Source organism: Triturus cristatus, chromosome 2_1 (genome assembly GCF_964204655.1).
Source record: "Triturus cristatus chromosome 2_1, aTriCri1.1, whole genome shotgun sequence".
Lineage (NCBI taxonomy): Eukaryota > Metazoa > Chordata > Amphibia > Caudata > Salamandridae > Triturus > Triturus cristatus.
In genome coordinates, this window is record NC_140581.1 from 1,143,872,935 (window position 1) to 1,143,898,038 (window position 25,104).

The 25,104-nt window shown below is 44.9% G+C and overlaps 1 protein-coding gene across 1 annotated transcript in view; it reads left to right on the forward strand.

The window, feature by feature from the left end:
- Positions 1-5,022: 5,022 nt before the first annotated feature.
- FRMPD1 (FERM and PDZ domain containing 1) overlaps positions 5,023-25,104 on the forward strand; it is a 923,611-nt gene continuing 903,529 nt past the window's right edge. The window contains exon 1 of the mRNA XM_085636581.1: positions 5,023-5,495. The gene's annotated coding sequence lies outside the window, so the exon portion shown is untranslated. The remainder of the gene's footprint in view (positions 5,496-25,104) is intronic.

Here is a 25,104-nt window from a genome sequence, read left to right on the forward strand (position 1 = left end):
CTACTGCCATTGTCGGCCGTTATCTGTGTGTACTCTGCAGAGAGGCCACGGATTGGATTAACATGTATCCTGAACACATTTTTTGACCCACTGAAAGGCAATGCAATAAACTCTCACTGCCTTGAGCCTGAATCCCAGAGCTCTCTATTATACTCGTTATAAACACCTGGAGGCGACTCAATTCAGAGTATGCACTATACAAAAGGAATTAGCTGAATAAAAAAAATACAGACATGCAACTGTTAGAAATGGGGTGTGACGGGTTACTGTCCAGAATGATACTAGGCAATGAAGATACCAAGGTGAAAGGGAAAACAAATCTTTATTTGACTTTGCAATCAGTCTCTTATGTACTTGGGTCCTCCTTTGGTTGGGGCTTTCTGGGAATTGTCTCCTTGTCACCAGGAAAACGAGGAATGTAAGGCCGCCCTGGTTTCTCCACCAGTCTGTGGTTCAGGTACCGGGAGTATTGTCTCCAAAGCTTGTCTCGGTTAACACGGCCAAAAACCCAAAAGGCAAAAGAAATGAAAATGTGGTCAGTGGGGAAGCGACTTCCTTCCTCATAAAAGGGAGTGGGGAGTGAGGGATGAGTCACCACCACAAACGCCGACACCGTGCGATCCCTATCGTGACCTCCCTCTCGTTTGTCACCTCCCCCTACCTGTGCCCTGGAAACCCTTGTAGCTTCGCCCGTACCTTGTCAAGCCACCCTCCTCCTGGAGGGTAGCGGGACGGAGCACGGTCTTGTTGGCCTCCTGCCTTCATGTCTTCTTCAAGGACAGCGCTTCCTCTCTCGGTTCCTCTCCGCTCGTCCGGATTCTCCAACCTCCACGCCTCCGACTCTGCACTCGGCTAGGATTCCTCTTCCGCATACGTGCGGGGGGCTTGCCTCTTTTGTTCCGACCGCTCTCACACTCGATTGGATGGACGATGAAGACGTCACAGGCCACACCTCCGGGGAGTCCTCCAAAGGAGATTCCTTAAAGGGCTCCACTTCTGCCTGCATGTAAGGTAACAATCCGCCGTTAATCGCATTGGGAGGCCAACCAGTTCTCCCGTCGTCAGCGGACTCCTAACATGGGGTTCTGGTTGGCTAGGGTATACACCTAAGCCAGGCAGAACCCACCACTCTAGTCGGGGTAAGGGAGTTACACACACAAGATAACCCCTGCTTACCCCCTAGGTAGCTTGGCAGAGCAGTCAGGCTTATCCCAGAGGCAATGTGTAAAGTGTTTGCGCAACATACACACACCAGTGACACACTAGGCACACCACAGAAAGAGACTCCACAAAAGGTTATATAAAAATATGTATTGTTCATAAAACACATTAGACTGCAATAACATAAATCACCTTGCCAACTAGGCAATTGTCATGACGTCACATATATCATAAAATCACTCTGTCAACCAGGCAATTGTTATAAAAGTATTTCATGTACATACTTCTAGATTGCACACGTTATCAAACCAGCATCGCTGAGCACATAAGTGCAACTGCTGAAGTAATGCTTGTTATCCTGACACATGCAAGGCCTAACAGCATGCATAATAAATCAGGGCACAAAATGCAGTAGTTAGGTTAGGCATAACACATACATCGCCAACATCAACCAATATATCAAGCAGGTCACAAATCACCAGAAATCCTCATGATCGTGTAGGAATTCCATAGATATAGCACATTTGCACTCTCCTTATAGGTTATACGTAATTAACATCACACAGAGGTTGCAGGAACACCTGCACACCTACTTCGCGACTTACGGTAATCTCGGTGATGTTACACCCATGGAACGCCCCTTTCACGCAGAGTTATGCGTGAAAGGGAAACATATTTACAGGGCCATGAAAAGTCATGCAGGGTGACTTTACATGCCCTGGGAAATATGGGGAAGCCCATTGCCCTGCCGGTGCATCAATAAAAGTGACTCACCGGTGGTGCAATGGGCTTGTTAATAAGCCCCTAAGTGTGCAATTACCTGCAACATACGGCTTACCATACTACAAGTGAGAGAACATAGTCTTGTGATTATCTTTTTTTAGTTAAGTAGTATAAGTATGTTCTTCTACAATGTACCTGCATGTCACCCCATTGCAACTCTCTGAGCCGCAGACGCACAAAACATCCCCTCGAGCATGTACCACTCCCTCACACACACACTACCTGCTTCCCACAGCATGGCGATTGTTCTCACAGTCATTCATTATATATTGCTCCTTTGCCTGTGTGACCATGTTTCAATGTAATTAACTTGATGCACCACCTATATTGGCATGAGGGACTGTTATTTGTTAGATGCATGTACCATGGAAGCTCGATAAAAAAACATTTTAAAAAACAGAAAGGACATGAATAGAGGGCCGATAGGGACCCGTTTCAATGTTCATTCTAAAATACGGGGGGGAGAGGGGATTTACTAAGATTTTTCTCAGTGTTTGCGTCACAAAAGTGGCACAAATTGGCGCAAAATCTTTTTTTCTGATTTACTTTCCAGTGCTAAACTTGTTTAGCGCTGGAAATAATGTGAAAGTAACGCAGAGCAGCACATAACGCTGCTTTGCATTACTTGGCACCAGGGGACGTTTGCGACTGATAAAATACACTTCCCTATGTACCAACCCTGTTTTACGAGTTGATAACCTATTACCAACTCGCATAATAGGGTTTGTGAGTCACTATTAGGAATGAGCATGTAAAGGGAGTCCCTTCCTAATAGCGAGTTGCACTGGTATATATGACTGTTTTGCGACCGGTAATACGGTCGTAAAACATTTGCAGATTACCACCTATGTCAAATTGGTGGTAAGCCATTCACAAATAGGAAGGGATCCCCAAGAGACCCCTTCCCCTATCTGAATGGGGCGCCAGCATTTTTACAGAGCATTTTTTCAGAGTAGGCAGTTGTCCCACGGACTACTGCCTTCTCTAATAAAATGAAAAGTGAAAAGAAAACTTTTCATTTTTATTTTTGAAATGCATCCAGTTTGCCTTTAAGCATTTTTTTTAAAGTGCTTTATTTAAAAAAGCAGTCACTGACATGGTGGTCTGCTGACCCCAGCAGGCCAACATCCTTGTAAGTTACGGCCATTCCCAATGGGTCGCAAATTGTGACCTGCCTCATAAATACATTAATGAAGCTGGTCCCTTACAACCCTTTTGGGAATCACAAACAGTGTCTGAGCCACTTTTGTACATCAGGTTTTGCGAGTCGCTAAAAATCGCAATTAGTGAGTCGTAAAACCTGATGGTTATATATGTGGCCCTATGTTCCAAAAGTCAGTCAGAGAAAAGCATGATATGAACAAACACACATTGAATTAAAGGGGGAGGGGGGCGTGCGATTGCTTGAACTGTATACAGACTTGGTGCCTGCACCTCCCAACCTCTGTTCCAACAGCTGCTGAGTATATGACAGAGCGCACCTTGAATTGGTTTCAGTCACCATCAATGCCAGGCTTTAACTTTCCGAAAACAGGATATTTGGGTGTAGCGGTCAGAAGAGGAGACATTCGCTCTAATCCCATGCAACCATCCAAGGTTTCTGGCGCTGAACCCAATTGAATAAATAAAGTAGACAGGGTTTAGCTCAGAAAAATCTGCCAATTTGAAGTAGGAGCAAGGAAAGAAAAATGCTTTCATTTCTCCTTCCCTTTCCGACTTGGGCTGCAAAGTACAGCTCACATACAAAGAGGAAAAATGGTTTAAGTCAGTCTGTGCATAGTATTTTGTACTGGAAGGGTACCCTTACAGTAGTGGTGGCTGCCTCTGAACAGGGGTGGGAGCTGGAGGTGGTGGGTGAACATAATAAAATAAAATAAACGTACCTTTTCCGCCACAGCAGCCACTGCCACACGCCTCTCCCGCAGCCGCACGCCTCTCCTCCATCTCCTGGCAAAACCGGAAGCACCCAGGCTTCTGGACTCTCCTGGTCAATCACGACGCTACCTGAGCAGGGGCGTGATTGGTCTGAGTGGCCTGTTTGGTTGCTCAGGCAGCGCCTGGGGAGGCTGGGCATGTTCTCCACGGGGCTGTACAACACAGCTCAATGGAGAACATGCCAAGTGCGCATGACGGTTAGAGGGCCAGTCAAGCCATCATGTGCACGTACGGAGGGAGTGCAAACCACTCCTGCTCTGTCTGCGGTGAGCCAGCCACGCCCGCCTGACTTGACTGGGGCAAATGAAATGATAACTGCTTATTATTATTATTTTTCAGTTGCACTGCTGCAGTGAGGTGAGGCTCCTCTGCCTTAGTGGAGGAGCCACCTCTGCCTTCCAGTACAAAACCTATGCTAGACTCACGGAGACACCCTTGCACCATTGCGCAAAGGTGTCTCCGTGGCGCAGGGCAGCTGATTTCAGCTCCGGCGCTTGGGAAAGGGCTGGAGAGGGCCATATTTCAGTTAATTTGTCCCTCTCCTTCTCAGACAGCACAGCATTTGCGGCTGCTGCACTGCACTGCACTGCTTTCAGAAGTAGTCATTGTGTCTGAGACTCGGCCCACTTAAAGCCCTGAGTGTGCCGACTTATGTCCGAGGACACTACCATTAGGCAGAAAAGTAACGACGCTCTCCAAGGTTAGTGTGCACTTAAGCACGCAATATGTATTTCGAATTAAGGAGCATAATGACTCCGCGTTTCCAAACAGATAATATTCCTCGCATCAAGACTTTTCAAACTTGTGGGTCAGAGCTCCAGGAGGAGTGGAATTGTTCAGAGCGAAGAACAAATAGCGCACAATTTGCGGTATTTTGCAGAATGTCTCTATGACCTTGTATGCCATTTACTTGTATTTTCTATACTAATAAAACTAACATTTAAGTAAAAAAAATACTCAAGGCCATAATGTCTGCTGAAGATTAGGCAAGAGGGAGGAGGTGTATATATTGTAAATTATCAAGAGGAGTCTTTCTTCTCGACCGAAACCTGTGATGAAAACGCAAAATGAGCACTCCAGGGCCAGCAGATGGCGCTCTCCTCCTGATGTGGCGGCACGTCGCTGCCAGGGCGTGAGAGCGCGTGCAGCGCGGGTGCTGAGCGCAGGCTGCCGGGAGGAGTTCTTCGCTGCTCCTTCACCGCATCGGCCCGGCGCCACCGAGTCCACTAGTGGGTCACAAGAGCTGGCTTCTTGTTCGCCGACCACATCCAGCGCTTCTGCGGGCTGACGCTGACTCTTCACGGGACCCATGACAAAGTTTTCCATATGGGCGATTTGTGAAGGGAGATAGAGATAACGGGTGACCCTGGCACAAGAAGGAATGAAACGGAGAAAAGGAAAGCTACATCACTGATTTTAATTAGTGAATCAGAGAAGATGGCATAGCCTTCGAGAAGAGCCCACAGTTATCTTTTCTGTGTGCACCAGTTACCAATCTGAACTGTTGAATGGCCCGCCAGTAGCTCATCCTTTTCACTACAACTTTCGGGGGGCCTTACTTCTGGGGAGAGTATGCTTTCGAGTGGATTCTTGAGGTCTCCTCCGCTGCCAAACAGGTAAATACTGTGTATATGTTTATTAGTTGTTTATAGCTGTTTCGATTGCGCTCAAATATGAAATGCAGCATGTTTATTAGGGCGTGTTTATGGCGCAGTGGGCTAATGAGATTTGGCTAGAGTCACACAATGTGGCGAAGCGCTGAGCTGGGATTAGAGAGAAATGTCTCCTCTTCTGACCGCTACACCCAAATATCCTGTTTTGGGAAAGTTAGCCTGGCATTGATGGTGACTGAAGCCAATTCAAGGTGCGCTCTGTCATATTCTCAGCAGCTGTTGGAACAGAGGCTGGGAGGTGCAGGCACCAAGTCTGCATACTGTTCAGGCAATCGCACGCCCCCTCCCTCTTTAATTCAATGTGTGTTTGTTCATATCATGCTTTTCTCTGACTGACATTTGGAACATAGGGCCACATGTATGACCGTCAGGTTTTACTACTCACAAACTGAGATTTTTAGCGACTCGCAAAACCTGATGTACAAAAGTGGCTCAGACACTGTTTGTGATTCCCAAAAGGGTAGTAAGGGACCTGCTTCATTTTTATATTTATGAGGCAGGTCACAATTTGCGACCCATTGGGAATGGCCGTAACTCACAAGGATGGTGGCCTGCTGGGGTCAGCAGACCACCATGTCTGTGAGTGCCTTTTTTAATAAAGCACTTTAAAAAAAATGCTTAAAGGCAAACTGTATGCATTTCAAAAATAAAAATGAAAAGTTTTCTTTTCACTTTTCATTTTAATAGAAAAGGCAGTAGTCCGTGGGACAACTGCCTGCTCTGAAAAATTGTTGGCGCCCCATTCAGAAAGAGGAAGGGGTCCCTTGGGGATCCCTTCCTGTTTGTGAATGGCTTACCACCAATTTGACATAGGTGGTAATCTGCAAATGTTTTACGACCGTATTACCGGTCGCAAAACATTCATATATACCAGTGCAACTCGCTATTAGGAAGGGACTCCCTTTACATGCTCATTCCTAATAGTGACTCACAAACCCTATTATGCGAGTTGGTAATAGGTTACCAACTCGTAAAACAGGGTTGGTACATAGGGAAGTGTATTTTATCCGTCGCAAACGGCCCAAATGCATCATACATCTGTCCCAAAGTCAGGTAAATGTCTCACATGTAGTCATATGTGTCAGGGGTGTATCGGCAGCTGTGCAGGAGAGCCCGTGTCTCGGACTGGGCTGCGCTCAACCGAAGGCACGTGCACAGCTGTCAGCCTTCCAGTTTAAATAAAATTATTAGGGCCTCTCTTCGAATTGTGGATGAGTGTCATTTCATGTTACGCCAATTAGTTAGATTTCCACCCCTGGCGAGTATGTGAATGTAACATATACAAAAATAACTGGTTGTCACTGAGTTTAAGATATGCAATATTGTTACTTAAAAATCTTATATTTACAAAGTGGGGCTCATTCCAATGTCCCCTGAGTCTGTAGCTTTACGAAAACTGTGGGACATGTTTTTTTTAGAGAGAGGGTCCGGTGTTTCCAATTCTTGTATGTTTGGTCAAGCATAAAAAGGAAGTACACACATATGTTTACACTGCAAAGCACACCTGTTTACAATGTTCTGATCAACCTTTTTTCACTGTTATCATCTCATACAATTTGTCTGCCAAGAAGTGTTAAAATATTTTACTGTCCACTACACAGACTCCATTTTTTTCTTTCCAAAATGCATTGTTAAGTTTTACAGGTAAAGATCTGTCATAAATTAAATCCTAGAATGGGGCACTTTCCTTTGAAATGCAGAATTATTATGCCTAGTAACCAGTGTGCCCACGATTTGTACTTTTGGTTTTTGACTTAATTTAAGCCAAAAGGAAATGTATGACATATGCATCTAAATGTATCCTATTCAATGGATGTGTTTGATTTGGTATCACTGAATTATATAATTTATAAGTGCCTAAGGTGAAAAATGCACCCACTGAGAAGCGTGCAATGACAGAAAAACACAAGGGACTGTCCCATTAAATTTGTCCGAACTTCTTTTTATTGTCTGACTGATATATAGCGCACTCTTAACCCAAAAAGTATTTCTAGGCGTTTTTGTTCATCTGGAGTGCAGGAGATAGTACTAGAAGTAGGGTCATAATATATCTATGAGGCTTTCAGGCAAACTGAAATGTTAGGGTGCCTTCGTCAAACTTCGCGAATGTACATCATATTTCACAATGCCATTGTTCTCTTTGCCGCAATCACTAGCGCAGGCAAGACCCTTGTCCTACAAGGCCAGTAGAGTCGAGATTAGCATACACTGAGATGCTGCTGGGCCTGATTTTGCATTGATAGGTTGGTCAATGATTAATGAGTTCATAAAATATTCATTCGCTGGATGACATCTTCCAGGAGACACATGCCTTGAAACGTTGGTTCAGCGTCTAGATATTGGGTGAAGCTGCAGAAATGTTCCTTGTACATTGCGTTATCACAAAGTCATTATTGTCATGTGCTTCGATTGGGAATGCATTATAACGCTGCTTGGTCATCAAGCGTCATTTGTGGTCCTGTCCTTCTTCAGGTCCCAGTCTTAAGTGTGCTCTTAAATCTCCGGTGGGTGATCTGATGTTTGAGGGACCGTCACAGTTCTCTGTACCAATCATGTGTTCTCAAGCTGACAAACCTGATTGTGGAAATGTACTCACTTAGAGGACTCAGATGTACCATACAAAGGTAGAAAAATGTTTGAAAATAACATAATAACCTTTTTAATGCACATGAAACCGTTGTGGCTCAAGATAATATTTTGTATCGGTGTTTAGCCACTGGGATGTGCATTTTTTCCAAAACAGCGAGTGGTGAGGTATCCACGGGAGAAGCCTCTTGACCCTTGACCTGGAACTTCCTTGGTTCAGGTGACTTCTCTGTCTTTGTTCCCATCTCTTCTTGAAAACCATGAATAATAAGTTATTACACCGGGCCCTTTCTAATACTCTTTATTCAGTTCTGACTTCTTTCCCTATGTCTTCTATTTTCACTCAACATTTACTCTTTCTCTATGTCTTCTCTTTTCCCTGTACATTTACTCTTTCCCTATGTCTTCTATTTTCACTCAACATTTACTCTTTCCCTTTGTCTTCTATTTTCACTCAACGTTTACTGAACTCGGTTGTTTTGCCTTTTCTTGATGTAATTTCTCCGCTTGGCACCTTTGAAGTGTGGCACTGATATGCCGGCACTTTGTGTTTTTTTATGGGTGGTAAAATAGTCCACCTGGGCCTCTTCCTAAACCCCAACAGTATCACTGAGCGCGAAAAAGTAAACCCCACAATGACGTTAAGAACAGGGTTGAAGGATGAATTGGTGCAACAGGTGCAGTGGCACCGGACCCAGAGGTCTGAGGGGACTACTGAAGCCGGATTGTTGCCGCATTTCACAGTTCAAACAACGGCCAGAGGGCCCGTTTCCTCCCTTGATCTAGGGCCCAGGACTCCCTGGCCAAGCCGCTGTTTGAGGATGGCGAATCGCAGCCATGGGCTACTTCTGGCCATATGGCCTACTGGCTGCTGCGGAATATTTACGAACAGACTGTCAGCAAATAAATCTTAGCCGCATCCGCTTTCCGGAAGCTTATTTCTGTAGCAGGAATGCCTGGCTGGTAAGTGCATGGGGCTTGGGCGCTTTCCGAGTGCCGAATGTCTTCTAAAGTGCATGGGGGCCCCCGAGGGACTTGAGTGAAGTGCATCTTTGTGAAGGGTGCTGGGCTGAGCTCTCCAGGAGCAGAAGGGCTCGATTCAGCCACACAGCAGCAGCAGTGACAGGGCAAGCTCCCCCCGCGCGCTCTGTCATTGAAACCAACCCTGCTCGTCGAAAATCGGAAACAACGTTGTGGCTTAACAACTGCAAAGCTTCTTAGGGGCTGAATGACTCCTTGACCCGCTTTAATCAGGTTTCGATCCGGGGACACAAACAGCTCATCTGACTTTAGTGGGTGATATTCTAGAGGGCAGTCCCCACTATTAGGAATCCATCGCATCCATGCACCCAGTGCCAGGATCATCAAAGTGTTGCGCTGCCCTCGCGTCACGCAAGGTAACGCAAGGGCAGCGAAACACTAAGGTCAGATTCACCAAGCCACACAAGGCCACCTTGCTCGTCCCTGCAGTGCTTGGAAAATCTGGTGCAACGCAAGGCTGCGCAAGTCGCTGCATTGTACTACTCTGCCCCGAAGAGGCGTTCCATGGGGGGAGCGTGGGTGGTCCCAGACATCCACCCATGGATTCTATCGCATTCCCTTACAAACACTGGTAGACCTGGGAATGCGTCAGAATTGTTTGCCTTCCCACCAAAGACGCAACGAGGAAAAATATCATCATTTCTCCAAGTTTCCTTTTTCTAAGTGTGCTGCAGAATGCACCATATTATGTAAAATATGGCACATTCCTGCCCTCTCCCTTTCGTGCAGCGCAGCAAGTTGTCTTGCTGCGCTATGTGGGGTGAAAGTTTGATAAGTCTACTTCCCGGTGCTCAATTTGTTAATGAATACGTTCCGGGGCTCACAGTTTGCTCAGAGTAATATCGAAGGTACCAAATACCAAGGCTGCGTAGTCTTATTATACCCCATGTCCCTTTCATTCACCATCAGACACCTCTCGCCTCTATATTTCACTCTTTTAGGTTCTTTTTCAACAGCTGTTCTCTTTTCTTATCACATTCTTTCCCTTTTTTCTTCCTCTTTTTTTTCTCTCTTTTGTGTTTTTCTCTCTTTCGATCTGAATTGAAGTCTGTTGAAGAAAAATAAGTGCCGGTCCCCACAAAATGAGTGCTGGTGGGCCCCACCTCCAACCACCGCCTCCAATTAAGCACTGAATACACTATTACATAGATGTCACTATATTACAATGAATACTTCTGAGAATACCACTACCAAATGTGGTAATTGCAGGGGTAAGTGCAGGGATTAGATGAAAAAGTTTGTTAGCTCTAGTGTTTGGATTAGGTTTGGGGTTAGGTTTATCCTCAGGTTTAGAGTTAGAGTAAGGGATAAGGTTAGCTTTGGTGTTAGGCGCATGAGTATGAATTGGATTAGATTTCAGGTATGGGGTGAATTTAACCTCTGGTTTAGGGCTAGGTTTACCGTAAAGGTTGTGAGTCACGTTTAGTGTTAGAGCTAAAGTTATGGTAAAGTTTCTTCTAAGCGTTAGCCTAAGTGACAGATTTAGGGTTAGGGTCAGATAATGCAGTTAGATGTATTGATAGGCTTAAGGTTAGTACACTTATACTTGTACTTATTTTATTCCACATAGTGGTAATTTCAAAAGTTGTGTAACCAGTAGTAGTAATCTCATTATTCGTAATTTCTCTGCGATGGATCCTGTGTGGTGGCCATTACAAAAATGGGGTTACCCTAATACGGTACTGGACCTGGGTATGATGCAATAAAAAAACAGTGGTCCTAGACCTACTTTGAAAGAGCATAAGTCAATTCTCTTTTGGTTTCCAGCAGTTAACAATTTTCATGAGCGTTCTCAAGTGCAGCCGCACCCGCTCAGAGTATTAGATACATTATTCAGACAACATATGTAAACAATAAAAATGCAATACCCAATGTTTACTCAACCATGCATTTAATTCTTCATGCCAATGGTATACAGTTCTAATATATTCGTTTTCAGAGAACAAAGCAATTTAATCATTAATCATTAATTATAGAAGGTTGCTCCAGATGGAACGTGCGTAAAGAAAAGTGCTCAAGTGAAGAAGAATTGTGAAAAGACTTCAAAGTAGTGGCATAAGAAAGATAGAGATTGATATTTTCTGAACAGAAGGACCGGTTGTGATTCACCGTCCTATCGGGACTGGCCACATGTATGGTAGACAATTTTCAATTTAAATTAACACAGAACTGCATTCTTGTGTTGCACGTTTAAAGAAGCGTGTGTGGTCCAGACCAAGTTATAGGGGCGTCGACGTTTTGATCCGTCTTGTGGCCACGAGGGTAAATTAGAGCCTCGGCCTTGCGGATCTTCCTCAGGACGGAAATGGGGCAACCAACTCCTATATTGATCTAGGACATAAGCCTAAGGGGCGAATTAAAAGGGGATGAGTCAGGTATTGCACTGGGGATTATAAACAATTTAAAAGGAAGAGAGGGCAAACGGGTTGAGGCTTACCCGTCAAGGTCAGTGAGATGCGGGTCCTAATGAATAGGGGTCCATCGCATTTTAGGCCCGGCAATCGCTAGATAATTGTACATCAGTATAGAGGCCTACGATTAAAAGCGATAGATTAATTAAACAGTCCCCCAAGGGTGCGGGAGTTCAAAAACAATGCCCTCTAAAGTGGAAGGAGGTGAAAATATAGTTACCTTGCTCATGTAGAAAGTTAAACAGTCTCTCACTGTAGTCGACCGTGTCGGGGGCATTCAAGGCCAAGTTCATCTCTGCAAGGAGCAGAAGAGTTAAAAAGGGGAGTTAATTCAATAGACCTGGAGCGATAGTGGGGCAGTAGCCTCCTCAAGGCCCAGTCGGTGTATTTACCTTGTGTACGGGCGCGAACGATTTCCAAGTGGAGTGTTTAAAAGGGAGATAGCGGCCGCCACTCCGAGGTTTAAACCGTGCGCGACGGCATTCGCACGGGGATGACGCTGCCGGTACGGAACAGACAGAGATGAAAGACTGTCCCAACCGGGACATTGTTAAGCCTTACGTGCGAAGGGGAGGAATTAGTTCTAATTCCCAGAAAGTGATACATTAATTGACCGCGTCAAGGTGGTTCCTATAAATGCATCATTATACAAGACATGCGGTGTGTATAAAATATATAGGGGCTATGATCCCTAATTATAAACACCACTGGCATTCTACAACCCAGGAGTGGTAATGACAAAATATTTGCATAGAATATACGTTAGTCAGAGAGACAATTAAGAAGATGTAAACAAAGTGACACATTGAATGAAGACACAGCATATAATGTTACACATGTTTGCTTCAGGAGAAACGATAACAGTGATTCAATATTTGCATAGAATATACGTTAGTCAGAGAGACAATTAAAAAGATGTAAACAAGGTGACACATTGAATGAAGACACAGCATATAATGTTACACATGTTTGCTTCAAGAGAAACAATAACAGTGATTCAATTATACAGAGGTCCATTGGGTCACGTTGAAGGAATTGTAAACTCTTCTTAAAAACAATATATACACCACACAATTAAAGGGTATTATGTACAGTGTATCTGCATATTAGGACCAGGGATGGATGCTAGTATGGTCCATACAGTGTAGACTAGGAGGATCCCTAAGGTTCAAAAGGGGTTTCAATTCATACATTACCCAGTATTGAGACCTGTCCACTTTTCTCCTCAAATTCATTCAAGCCTCGTGTGATCGTATCAAGTGAATGTATCCATCTACATTCACGTTTACTGAGAATGTTACCAAAATCTCCTCCTCTTGGATTGGGTTTCACCTTCTCAATGACCCACCATTTCAGACTTTCTGCTGTATGCTCAAACATACTGAAGTGTTCTACTAAAGGCGCGCCTTGTACCTTACAGCGTATGCGACTGCAGTGTTGTAGGATGCGGCATTTTACTTTCTGGGTGGTCTGTCCTACATACATAAAACCACACGGGCAAATGATCACATAAATTACCCCGGTGGTGTTACAGTTACTATGTTCCTGTAGTGTATAATTCTGACCGTTGTGTGTGAATTCAGTAATTTCCTCAGTCATGGCGCAGGCTTTACAAAGGCCACATTTGCGGTGCCCTTTGATCGGTGGAATTCCCCACAGAGTAGTTTGACCCTGTGGACGTTGTGTCGGAAGTAATGATTTGACCACATGGTCCCTTACGTTTTTGCCCTTTCTGAAAGCGTGTAATGGAGGTGGCATATTGCCCAACTCATCCGCCACTAAATGCCAATGCTGGTTAATCGTCTTTTTGATGGCACTGCTTTTTGTATTGAAGGTAGTCACACAAACTATCCTATCTTCACTTGTATTGGCTTTAAGTTTCGGGACCAATAAAAACTCCCTATGATTGTGCCAAGCACGTTTGCGTGCTTTCTTGAGGAGTCTAATTGGGTAGCCACGTTCAATTAGTCTAGTTAGAAGGCCTGCTGACTCTGCAAAGAAATCCTCTTTCTTAGAACAATTCCTACGCAACCTCAGGAATTGGCCAAAAGGCAAATTGTCCCTGAGGTTGCGGGGATGGTGGCTGGTATATTTCAGGAGTGTGTTCCGCTCACTACTCTTCCTATATAGGCTCGTGTGTAATTCGCCGGACTCAGCTTTTAATAGAATGTCAAGGAAATTAATTTGATCTCTATTGAGCTCAAGTGTAAATTGAATATCCCTGGAACATGTGTTAAGCCAAAGATGAAAGGATGTAAGTTGTTCTTCCTCACCCTCCCAAATCATTAGAACGTCGTCTATATAGCGACGCCACAAGACTATATGATTCTTGTAGAGGTTGTGTTCATTCATGATGAATTGTTGTTCGTATTCACTCATGTAGATGATTGCTAAATTTGGAGCAAAGCTTGCTCCCATCGCCACACCTTTGGTTTGCACATAGTATTGACCCTGGAAGTTGAAATAGTTCTTAGTCATTGCCACATCAAGAAGTTCAATAATGAATTCTGTTGGGACCTTAGATGGTGCAGGTCTTTTATTGAGTACTGACTCAATGCAAGAAAGGGCAGCTGCTTGGGGGATGTTGGTGTATAAAGAAGTAATGTCCATGGTGGCTAGTATATTAGCACTGCGATCATATGGACGCTCATCCACCAATTGGATGGTCTGCATGGTATCCCTAAGATAGGTAGGGGTGTTCTCCGCAATGGGTCGGAGAAACACATCGATATATTTACAAAGCGGTTCTAATATAGAGCCACATCCAGATATTATCGGTCTCCCTGGAGGGTGCTGCATACGCTTGTGTATTTTTGGCAAAGTGTATATAGTGGGCATCCTAGGGTATTTATTATTGAGATAGTCATGTTCTAATTTACTCAGATAGCCAACTGTTAGTGCCTTGCCAGTCAAACGTGCTATGATGTTACCAATCTCTTTTGTGGGATCACGATTCAATTTTTCATAATTGCCTTCAACAGACAACTGTGTTAGAATTTCCTTTCTGTAGTCCTCCACGTTCTGTACCACAATAGCCCCGCCTTTATCGGCGGGTTTAATGACTATGTTGGTATTTGTTTTTAAGGTTTCAAGAGCTAGCCGCTCCTGTTTGCTCACGTTGTACTTCACGTACTGCCGTTTGGCCAGAATGCTGTCAATGTCCCTCATCACAACCTGCTCATACGGCAGAAGTTTGTGAGGCATTAGATGTGTAGGAGGATTACATTTAGAGGGGGGTCTCAGTCCACTACCAGAAAAGGTAGGGTTCGGAGGGATTTTGAGGAAGTAGTGTTTCAACCTGATCTTGCGGAAGAATTGATGTAGTTCTACTTTAAGATGGAAATTGTTGGGCATCGAGGTAGGGACAAACGACAGGCCTTTACTTAGTATTGCTTGTTCATTGGGTTCAAGTATGTAATCTGACAGATTGACTACAGGATTAACAGGCGTGTACGTTACCATCTGTAGTTTTGTCGGCGTGTTTGAATATCTCCATGGGTTTCCTGTTGGAAATGTGTCTGTCTCCTCATTCTGCCTCTGCCCTGATTCCATGTTGGTGTTCTGGGTCCCCTGGGTCTGCCCCAGGGGCGACCTCGCCCTCATTGTGTCCACCATGGGTCCTCTACTAAAAAAGGCTGTTGGTCTGTGTAAGTGTTATTAGAGGTAGGTGCGGTAGTGCTGGGGCCTGGGCGTTCGGTATCACTATCTGTACTGCTTCCTAGTGAAGATCCAGAAAATGTTGTGTATCTCCTAAAACCACCCCTGCCTCTGCTGGAATAAGTGCCTTGTTGCTCCCTCACGTAGTAACCCTCTTGTAGATATGGGTAAGTTGTTTTTTTATCGTAAAATTTAATGTCTCTGGCTACCTTGTCTAATTTAGTAGCCTGGGTGTAGAGGTCAAAGTCACAAATCGTTCTTTCCAGTCTTTCTAAGGCCTCTTTCGCATTATTAAGGGCTCTATCCTCAATAATCTCTTTCTTCAAGTCAGAGATCTCTTTAGTCAGGCGTTGTACTTCCTCGATTGCAGTTTCAATCCCAAGCACCATCCAGTGCCTGGAACAATTATTAGACACAAAACTGAAATTTTCTTTGAATTTAGGATTATCCAGAAAAATAGCCGGTTCGTTTCTAACCTGTAGGCCTACTGGGATGACATTAGATTGTAAATATTTTGCTAAGGTATGCCCATGTAGACGTGTTTTAATCAATTTATTTTCTAATCGTTCAAGTTTGGATATTTTTTCGTTAAGTGTAAGGTCTATTAGTGGTAGTTCCACCTAAGAAAGTACCAGCTCCTTGTTCCAATAAGAGTTTGTCTATATAGTCTTCGCTATATGCCAATGTCTCTCTTTCGGACATGGTTTTAGAATGATAAAGGATGTTGTGTGGCTAACATGAAACACATGACATATATTCATAAAAAACAAACATTAAATACTTGTCACTAACAAACATTTAACATAGAAACCCTCGCAGGCATAACCTGCACAAAGGTGGCCATTACAACAAGCATTTGCAATGCAATAGGTCTCGCAATTATAAGAGTTTGAGCTATTGGCATTGTAAAATTACAATTCCTTTTATTTATGTTTTGGTCTTAAAACAAACAAAAGGCATTGTCATTTACAATGTCAGTAGCATCAACTCGCATAAAAGCAGTGTGGGGAGTGCAGCAGTGTGCGGCGTGCAGCATTGTGCGGCGTGCAGCAGATGTGGGCAGTGTGCGGCGTGCAGCAGTGTGCGGCGGGCAGCAGTGTGCGGCGGGCAGCAGTGTGTGGCGTGCAGCGTCATGCAGCAGTGTGTGGCTTGCAGCAGTGTGTGGTGTGCTGCAGTGTGTGGCGTGCTGCAGTGTGTGGCGTGCAGCAGTGTGTGGCGTGCAGCAGTGTGTGGCGTGCAGCAGTGTGCGGCGTGCAGCAGTGTGCGGCGTGCAGCAGTGTGCGGCGTGCAGCAGTGTGAGACGTGCAGCAGTGTGAGACGTGCAGCGGCATGCAGCAGTGTGTGGCGTGCAGCAGTGTGTGGCGTGCTGCAGTGTGTGGCCTGCAGCAGTGTTTCGTGTAGCAGTGTGCGGTGTGCAGCATTGTGCGGCATGCAGCAGTGTGCGGCGTGCAGCAGTGTGTGGCGTGCAGCAGTGTGTGGCGTGCAGCGGCATGCAGCAGTGTGTGGCGTGCAGAAGTGTGTGGCGTGCAGCAGTGTGTGGCGTGCAGCAGTGTGTGGCGTGCAGCAGTGTGTGGCGTGCAGCGGCATGCAGCAGTGTGTGGCGTGCAGCAGTGTGTGGCATGCAGCAGTGTGTGGCGTGCATCAGTGTGTGGCATGTAGCAGTGTCACGGTTGCAGCAGTGTGCGGCGTGCAGCAGTATGTGGCATGCAGCAGTGTGTGGCGTGCAGCAGTGTGTGGCGTGCAGCAGTGTGTGGCGTGCAGCAGTGTGTGGTGGCATGCAGCAGTGTGTGGCGGCATGCAGCAGTGTGTGGCGGCATGCAGCAGTGTGTGGCGGCATGCAGCAGTGTGTGGCATGCAGCAGTGTGTGGCGGCATGCAGCAGTGTGTGGCGTGCAGCAGTGTGTGGCGTGCAGCAGTGTGTGGCGTGCAGCAGTGTGTGGCGTGCAGCAGTGTGTGGCGTGCAGCAGTGTGTGGCGTGTAGCAGTGTTACGCGTGCATCAGTGTGTGGCGTGCAGCAGTGTGTGGTGTGCAGCGGCATGCAGCAGTGTGTGGCGTGCATCAGTGTGTGGCATGTAGCAGTTTTGGCCTTTAAACAACATGTCCTCCCCATTTGTAGGGTTTCTGTGCTCTGTGTTAGGCAGGCTAACCATTCAAACCTGCTCTGTAAAGCTTCAACATGATAAAAGCCCCGGCACCTCTTTGGTTACAAATTAAGCACTAGGAAAGTGGCTGTAGCCAAGACACTATTGAATTTTAGTTTATATGCTCTGTGTTACGCAAACTAAATAAAGACATATACAGTGTAAAGCTGCTGCCTCATCAAAACACCGGCACTTCCTTTGTTACAAATTAAGCACTAGGAGGGTGGCTGTAGCTACGTGTTTGCAGCTACACACAAATAAAAATAATAACGTAGCTCCACTTTAGGTCATATTTATGTTTGTGTCTTTAGAAATATCAACTAATTTGTCCACAATCACAGGCTATTAAGCATATTCAGACATTAAAACCTGGTTTCAAAACTCGTAGGTTAGCAGTAGTGGACTTTAAAGCACATCCCCTCCCCATTTTTCCGGTTTGTGTGCTCTGTGTAAGGCAGGCTAAACAAAACAACATGCTGTGTAAAGTTGCCACCTAATCAGAGCCCTGGCACCTCCTCTGTTACAAATTAAGCACTGGGAAAGTGGCTGTAGCCAAGCCACTATTAAATTACAGTTTATGTCCTCTGTGTTACGCACAATAAAAAAAAAGTATGGCGTGCAGCAGTGTGTGGCGTGCATCAGTATGTGGCATGTAGCAGTGTCACGGTTGCAGCAGTGTGCGGTGTGCAGCAGTGTGCGGCGTGCAGCAGTGTGTGGCGTGCAGCAGTGTGTGGCGTGCAGCAGTGTGTGGCGTGCAGCAGTGTGTGGCGTGCAGCAGTGTGTGGCGTGCAGTAGTGTGTGACGTGCAGCAGTGTGTGGCGTGCAGCAGTGTGTGGCGTGCAGCAGTGTGTGGCGTGCAGCAGTGTGTGGCGTGCAGCAGTGTGTGGCGTGCAGCAGTGTGTGGCATGTAGCAGTGTCACGGTTGCAGCAGTGTGCGGTGTGCAGCAGTGTGTGGCGTGCAGCAGTGTGTGGCGTGCAGCAGTGTGTGGCGTGCAGCAGTGTGTGGCGGCATGCAGCAGTGTGTGGCGTGCAGCAGTGTGTGGCGTGCAGCAGTGTGAGGTGTGCAGCAGTGTGTGGCGTGCAGCAGTGTGTGGCATGCAGTAGTGTGTGGCGTGCAGCAGTGTGTGTCGTGCAGAAGTGTGTGGCGTGTAGCAGTGTTACGCGTGCAGCAGTGTGTGGCGTGCAGCAGTGTGTGGTGTGCAGCGGCATGCAACAGTGTGTGGCGTGCAGCAGTGTGTGGCGTGCATCAGTGTGTGGCATGTAGCAGTTTTGGCCTTTAAACAACATGTCCTCCCCATTTGTAGGGTTTCTGTGCTCTGTGTTAGGCAGGCTAACCATTCAAACATGCTCTGTAAAGCTTCAACATGATAAAAGCCCCGGCACCTCTTTGGTTACAAATTAAGCACTAGGAAAGTGGCTGTAGCCAAGACACTATTGAATTTTAGTTTAAATGCTCTGTGTTACGCAAACTAAATAAAGACATATACAGTGTAAAGCTGCTGCCTCATCAAAACACCGGCACTTCCTTTGTTACAAATTAAGCACTAGGAGGGTGGCTGTAGCTACGTGTTTGCAGCTACACACAAATAAAATAATAACGTAGCTCCACTTTAGGTCATATTTATGTTTGTGTCTATAGAAATATCAACTAATTTGTCCACAATCACAGGCTATTAAGCATATTCAGACATTAAAACCTGGTGTCAAAACTCGTAAGTTAGCAGTAGTGGCCTTTAAAGAACATCCCCTCCCCATTTTTCCGGTTTGTGTGCTCTGTGTTAGGCAGGCTAAACAAAACAACATGCTGTGTAAAGTTGCCACCTAATCAGAGCCCCGGCACCTCTTCTGTTACAAATTAAGCACTGGGAAAGTGGCTGTAGCCAAGCCACTATTAAATTTCAGTTGATGTCCTCTGTGTTACGCAAAATAAAAAAAAAGTATAAAGTGTAAAGCTTCTGCCTCATTAAAACACCAGCACTTATTTGTTACAAATTAAGCACTAGGTGGGCGGCTGTAGCTACGTGTTTACAGCTACACACAACAAGTAACATGATACCTACAACAAGTTAGGACTATTGGCTTTGTCAATCGTTGTTAGTTGCATAAGATAAATTAGCAGTAACTGTGGCTTGTATATAATATTGAAAAAGCATCCACTTGAAGCCCTAGTGACACCACGACAATGTTACTGCTCCTGAGTTACAAAAAGAGGCACAAGAATCCAGAGCAGACATGGCGAGTAAGTTGGCTGAAGAGGTGGGGGTGGCAAATGGTGTTCACGGGCGCTTTGATGTCCTCAGTGGCCGCGCGGCTCACTGAAAACATCAAAGCGCCCTCGAAATGTAAGTGATCGGCTGTGTGACAGGCGAAAGTGAAAGACGAGTGCTTTCAGGCTGCCAAATGGTGCGCGCGCCCGGCACACATGCACAGTAGTTGGCGGCCTGAAAGTACTCGTTTGCACTTCCAAAAGTGCTTACTATAAGTCTCGCCAGAGCAGCGCTAAAGCGCTGTCTCAGGCGAGACCTAAAAATGGGGTTACCCTAATACGATACTGGACCTGGGTATGATGCAATACAAAAAACAGTGGTCCTAGACCTACTTTGAAAGAGCATAAGTCAATTCTCTTTTGGTTTCCAGCAGTTAACAATTTTCATGAGCGTTCTCAAGTGCAGCCGCACCCGCTCAGAGTATTAGATACATTATTCAGACAACATATGTAAACAATAAAAATGCAATACCCAATGTTTACTCAACCATGCATTTAATTCTTCATGCCAATGGTATACAGTTCTAATATATTCGTTTTCAGAGAACAAAGCAATTTAATCATTAATCATTAATTATAGAAGGTTGCTCCAGATGGAACGTGCGTAAAGAAAAGTGCTCAAGTGAAGAAGAATTGTGAAAAGACTTCAACGTAGTGGCATAAGAAAGATAGAGATTGATATTTTCTGAACAGAAGGACCGGTTGTGATTCACCGTCCTATCGGGACTGGCCACATGTATGGTAGACAATTTTCAATTTAATTTAACACAGAACTGCATTCTTGTGTTGCACGTTTAAAGAAGCGTGTGTGGTCCAGACCAAGTTATAGGGGCGTCGACGTTTCGATCCGTCTTGTGGCCACAAGGGTAAATTAGAGCCTCGGCCTTGCGGATCTTCCTCAGGACGGAAATGGGGCAACCAACTCCTATATTGATCTAGGACATGAGCCTAAGGGGCGAATTAAAAGGGGATGAGTCAGGTATTGCACTGGGGATTATAAACAATTTAAAAGGAAGAGAGGGCAAACGGGTTGAGGCTTACCCGTCAAGGTCAGTGAGATGCGGGTCCTAATGAATAGGGGTCCGTCGCATTTTAGGCCCGGCAATCGCTAGATAATTGTACATCAGTATAGAGGCCTACGATTAAAAGCGATAGATTAATTAAACAGTCCCCCAAGGGTGCGGGAGTTCAAAAACAATGCCCTCTAAAGTGGAAGGAGGTGAAAATATAGTTACCTTGCTCATGTAGAAAGTTAAACAGTCTCTCACTGTAGTCGACCGTGTCGGGGGCATTCAAGGCCAAGTTCATCTCTGCAAGGAGCAGAAGAGTTAAAAAGGGGAGTTAATTCAATATACCTGGAGCGATAGTGGGGCAGTAGCCTCCTCAAGGCCCAGTCGGTGTATTTACCTTGTGTACGGGCGCGAACGATTTCCAAGTGGAGCATCCATCCCTGGTCCTAATATGCAGATACACTGTACATAATACCCTTTCATTGTGTGTTGTATATATTGTTTTTAAGAAGAGTTTACAATTCCTTCAACGTGACCCAATGGACCTCTGTATAATTGAATCACTGTTATCGTTTCTCTTGAAGCAAACATGTGTAACATTATATGCTGTGTCTTCATTCAATGTGTCACCTTGTTTACATCTTTTTAATTGTCTCTCTGACTAACGTATATTCTATGCAAATATTGAATCACTGTTATCGTTTCTCCTGAAGCAAACATGTGTAACATTATATGCTGTGTCTTCATTCAATGTGTCACTTTGTTTACATCTTCTTAATTGTCTCTCTGACTAACGTATATTCTATGCAAATATTTTGTCATTACCACTCCTGGGTTGTAGAATGCCAGCGGTGTTTATAATTAGGGATCATAGCCCCTATATATTTTATACACACCGCATGTCTTGTATAATGATGCATTTATAGGAACCACCTTGACGCGGTCAATTAATGTATCACTTTCGGAGAATTAGAACTAATTCCTCCCCTTCGCACGTAAGGCTTAACAATGTCCCGGTTGGGACAGTCTTTCATCTCTGTCTGTTCCGTACCGGCGGCGTCATCCCCGTGCGAATGACGTCGCGCACGGTTTAAACCTCGGAGTGGCGGCCGCTATCTCCCTTCTAAACACTCCACTTGGAAATCGTTCGCGCCCGTACACAAGGTAAATACACCGACTGGGCCTTGAGGAGGCTACTGCCCCACTATCGCTCCAGGTCTATTGAATTAACTCCCCTTTTTAACTCTTCTGCTCCTTGCAGAGATGAACTTGGCCTTGAATGCCCCCGACACGGTCGACTACAGTGAGAGACTGTTTAACTTTCTACATGAGCAAGGTAACTATATTTTCACCTCCTTCCACTTTAGAGGGCATTGTTTTTGAACTCCCGCACCCTCGGGGGACTGTTTAATTAATCTATCGCTTTTAATCGTAGGCCTCTATACTGATGTACAATTATCTAGCGATTGCCGGGCCTAAAATGCGACGGACCCCTATTCATTAGGACCCGCATCTCACTGACCTTGACGGGTAAGCCTCAACCCGTTTGCCCTCTCTTCCTTTTAAATTGTTTATAATCCCCAGTGCAATACCTGACTCATCCCCTTTTAATTCGCCCCTTAGGCTCATGTCCTAGATCAATATAGGAGTTGGTTGCCCCATTTCCGTCCTGAGGAAGATCCGCAAGGCCGAGGCTCTAATTTACCCTCGTGGCCACAAGACGGATCGAAACGTCGACGCCCCTATAACTTGGTCTGGACCACACACGCTTCTTTAAACGTGCAACACAAGAATGCAGTTCTGTGTTAATTTAAGTTGAAAATTGTCTACCATACATGTGGCCAGTCCCGATAGGACGGTGAATCACAACCGGTCCTTCTGTTCAGAAAATATCAATCTCTATCTTTCTTATGCCACTACTTTAAAGTCTTTTCACAATTCTTCTTCACTTGAGCACTTTTCTTTACGCACGTTCCATCTGGAGCAACCTTCTATAATTAATGATTAATGATTAAATTGCTTTGTTCTCTGAAAACGAATATATTAGAACTGTATACCATTGGCATGAAGAATTAAATGCATGGTTGAGTAAACATTGGGTATTGCATTTTTATTGTTTACATATGTTGTCTGAATAATGTATCTAATACTCTGAGCGGGTGCGCCTGCACTTGAGAACCCTCATGAAAATTGTTAACTGCTGGAAACCAAAAGAGAATTGACTTATGCTCTTTCAAAGTAGGTCTAGGACCACTGTTTTTTGTATTGCATCATACCCAGGTCCAGTACCGTATTAGGGTAACCCCATTTTTGTAATGGCCACCTTTGTGCAGGTTATGCCTGCGAGGGTTTCTATGTGAAATGTTTGTTAGTGACAAGTATTTAATGTTTGTTTTTTATGAAGATATGTCATGTGTTTCATGTTAGCCACACAACATCCTTTATCATTCTAAAACCATGTCCGAAAGAGAGACATTGGCATATAGCGAAGACTATATAGACAAACTCTTATTGGAACAAGGAGCTGGTACTTTCTTAGGTGGAACTACCACTAATATAGACCTTACACTTAACAAAAAAATATCCAAACTTTAACGATTAGAAAAGAAATTGATTAGAACACGTCTACATGGGCATACGTTAGCAAAATATTTACAATCTAATGTCATCCCCGTAGGCCTACAGGTTAGAAACGAACCGGCTATTTTTCTGGATAATCCTAAATTCAAAGAAAATTTCAGTTTTGTGTCTAATAATTGTTCCAGGCACTGGATGGTGCTTGGGATTGAAACTGCAATCGAGGAAGTACAACGCCTGACTAAAGAGATCTCTGACTTGAAGAAAGAGATTATTGAGGATAGAGCCCTTAATAATGCGAAAGAGGCCTTAGAAAGACTGGAAAGAACGATTTGTGACTTTGACCTCTACACCCAGGCTACTAAATTAGACAAGGTAGCCAGAGACATTAAATTTTACGATAAAAAAACAATTTACCCATATCTACAAGAGGGTTACTACGTGAGGGAGCAACAAGGCACTTATTCCAGCAGAGGCAGGGGTGGTTTTAGGAGATACACAACATTTTCTGGATCTTCACTAGGAAGCAGTACAGATAGTGATACCGAACGCCCAGGCCCCAGCACTACCGCACCTAGCTCTAATAACACTTACACAGACCAACAGCCTTTTTTAGTAGAGGACCCATGGTGGACACAACGAGGGCGAGGTCGCCCCTGGAGCAGACCCAGGGGACCCAGAACACCAACATGGAATCAGGGCAGAGGCAGAATGAGGAGACAGACACATTTCCAACAGGAAACCCATGGAGATATTCAAACACGCCGACAACACTACAGATGGTAACGTACACGCCTGTTAATCCTGTAGTCAATCTGTCAGATTACATACTTGAACCCAATGAACAAGCAATACTAAGTAAAGGCCTGTCGTTTGTCCCTACCTCGATGCCCAACAATTTCCATCTTAAAGTAGAACTACATCAATTCTTCCGCAAGATCAGGTTGAAACACTACTTCCTCAAAATCCCTCCGAACCCTACCTTTTCTGGTAGTGGACTGAGACCCCCCTCTAAATTTAATCCTCCCACACATCTAATGCCTCACAAACTTCTGGCGTATGAGCAGGTTGTGATGAGGGACATTGACAGCATTCTGGCCAAACGGCAGTACGTGAAGTACAACGTGAGCAAACAGGAGCGGCTAGCTCTTGAAACCTTAAAAACAAATACCAACATAGTCATTAAACCCGCCGATAAAGGCGGGGCTATTGTGGTACAGAACGTGGAGGACTACAGAAAGGAAATTCTAACACAGTTGTCTGTTGAAGGCAATTATGAAAAATTGAATCGTGATCCCACAAAAGAGATTGCTAACATCATAGCACGTTTGACTGGCAAGGCACTAACAGTTGGCTATCTGAGTAAATTAGAACATGACTATCTCAATAATAAATACCCTAGGATGCCCACTATATACACTTTGCCAAAAATACACAAGCGTATGCAGGACCCTCCAGGGAGACCGATAATATCTGGATCTGGCTCTATATTAGAACCGCTTTGTAAATATATCGATGTGTTTCTCCGACCCATTGCGGAGAACACCCCTACCTATCTTAGGGATACCATGCAGACCATCCAATTGGTGGATGAGCGTCCATATGATCGCAGTGCTAATATACTAGCCACCATGGACATTACTTCTTTATACACCAACATCCCCCAAGCAGCTGCCCTTTCTTGCATTGAGTCAGTACTCAATAAAAGACCTGCACCATCTAAGGTCCCAACAGAATTCATTATTGAACTTCTTGATGTGGCAATGACTAAGAACTATTTCAACTTCCAGGGTCAATACTATGTGCAAACCAAAGGTGTGGCGATGGGAGCAAGCTTTGCTCCAAATTTAGCAATCATCTACAT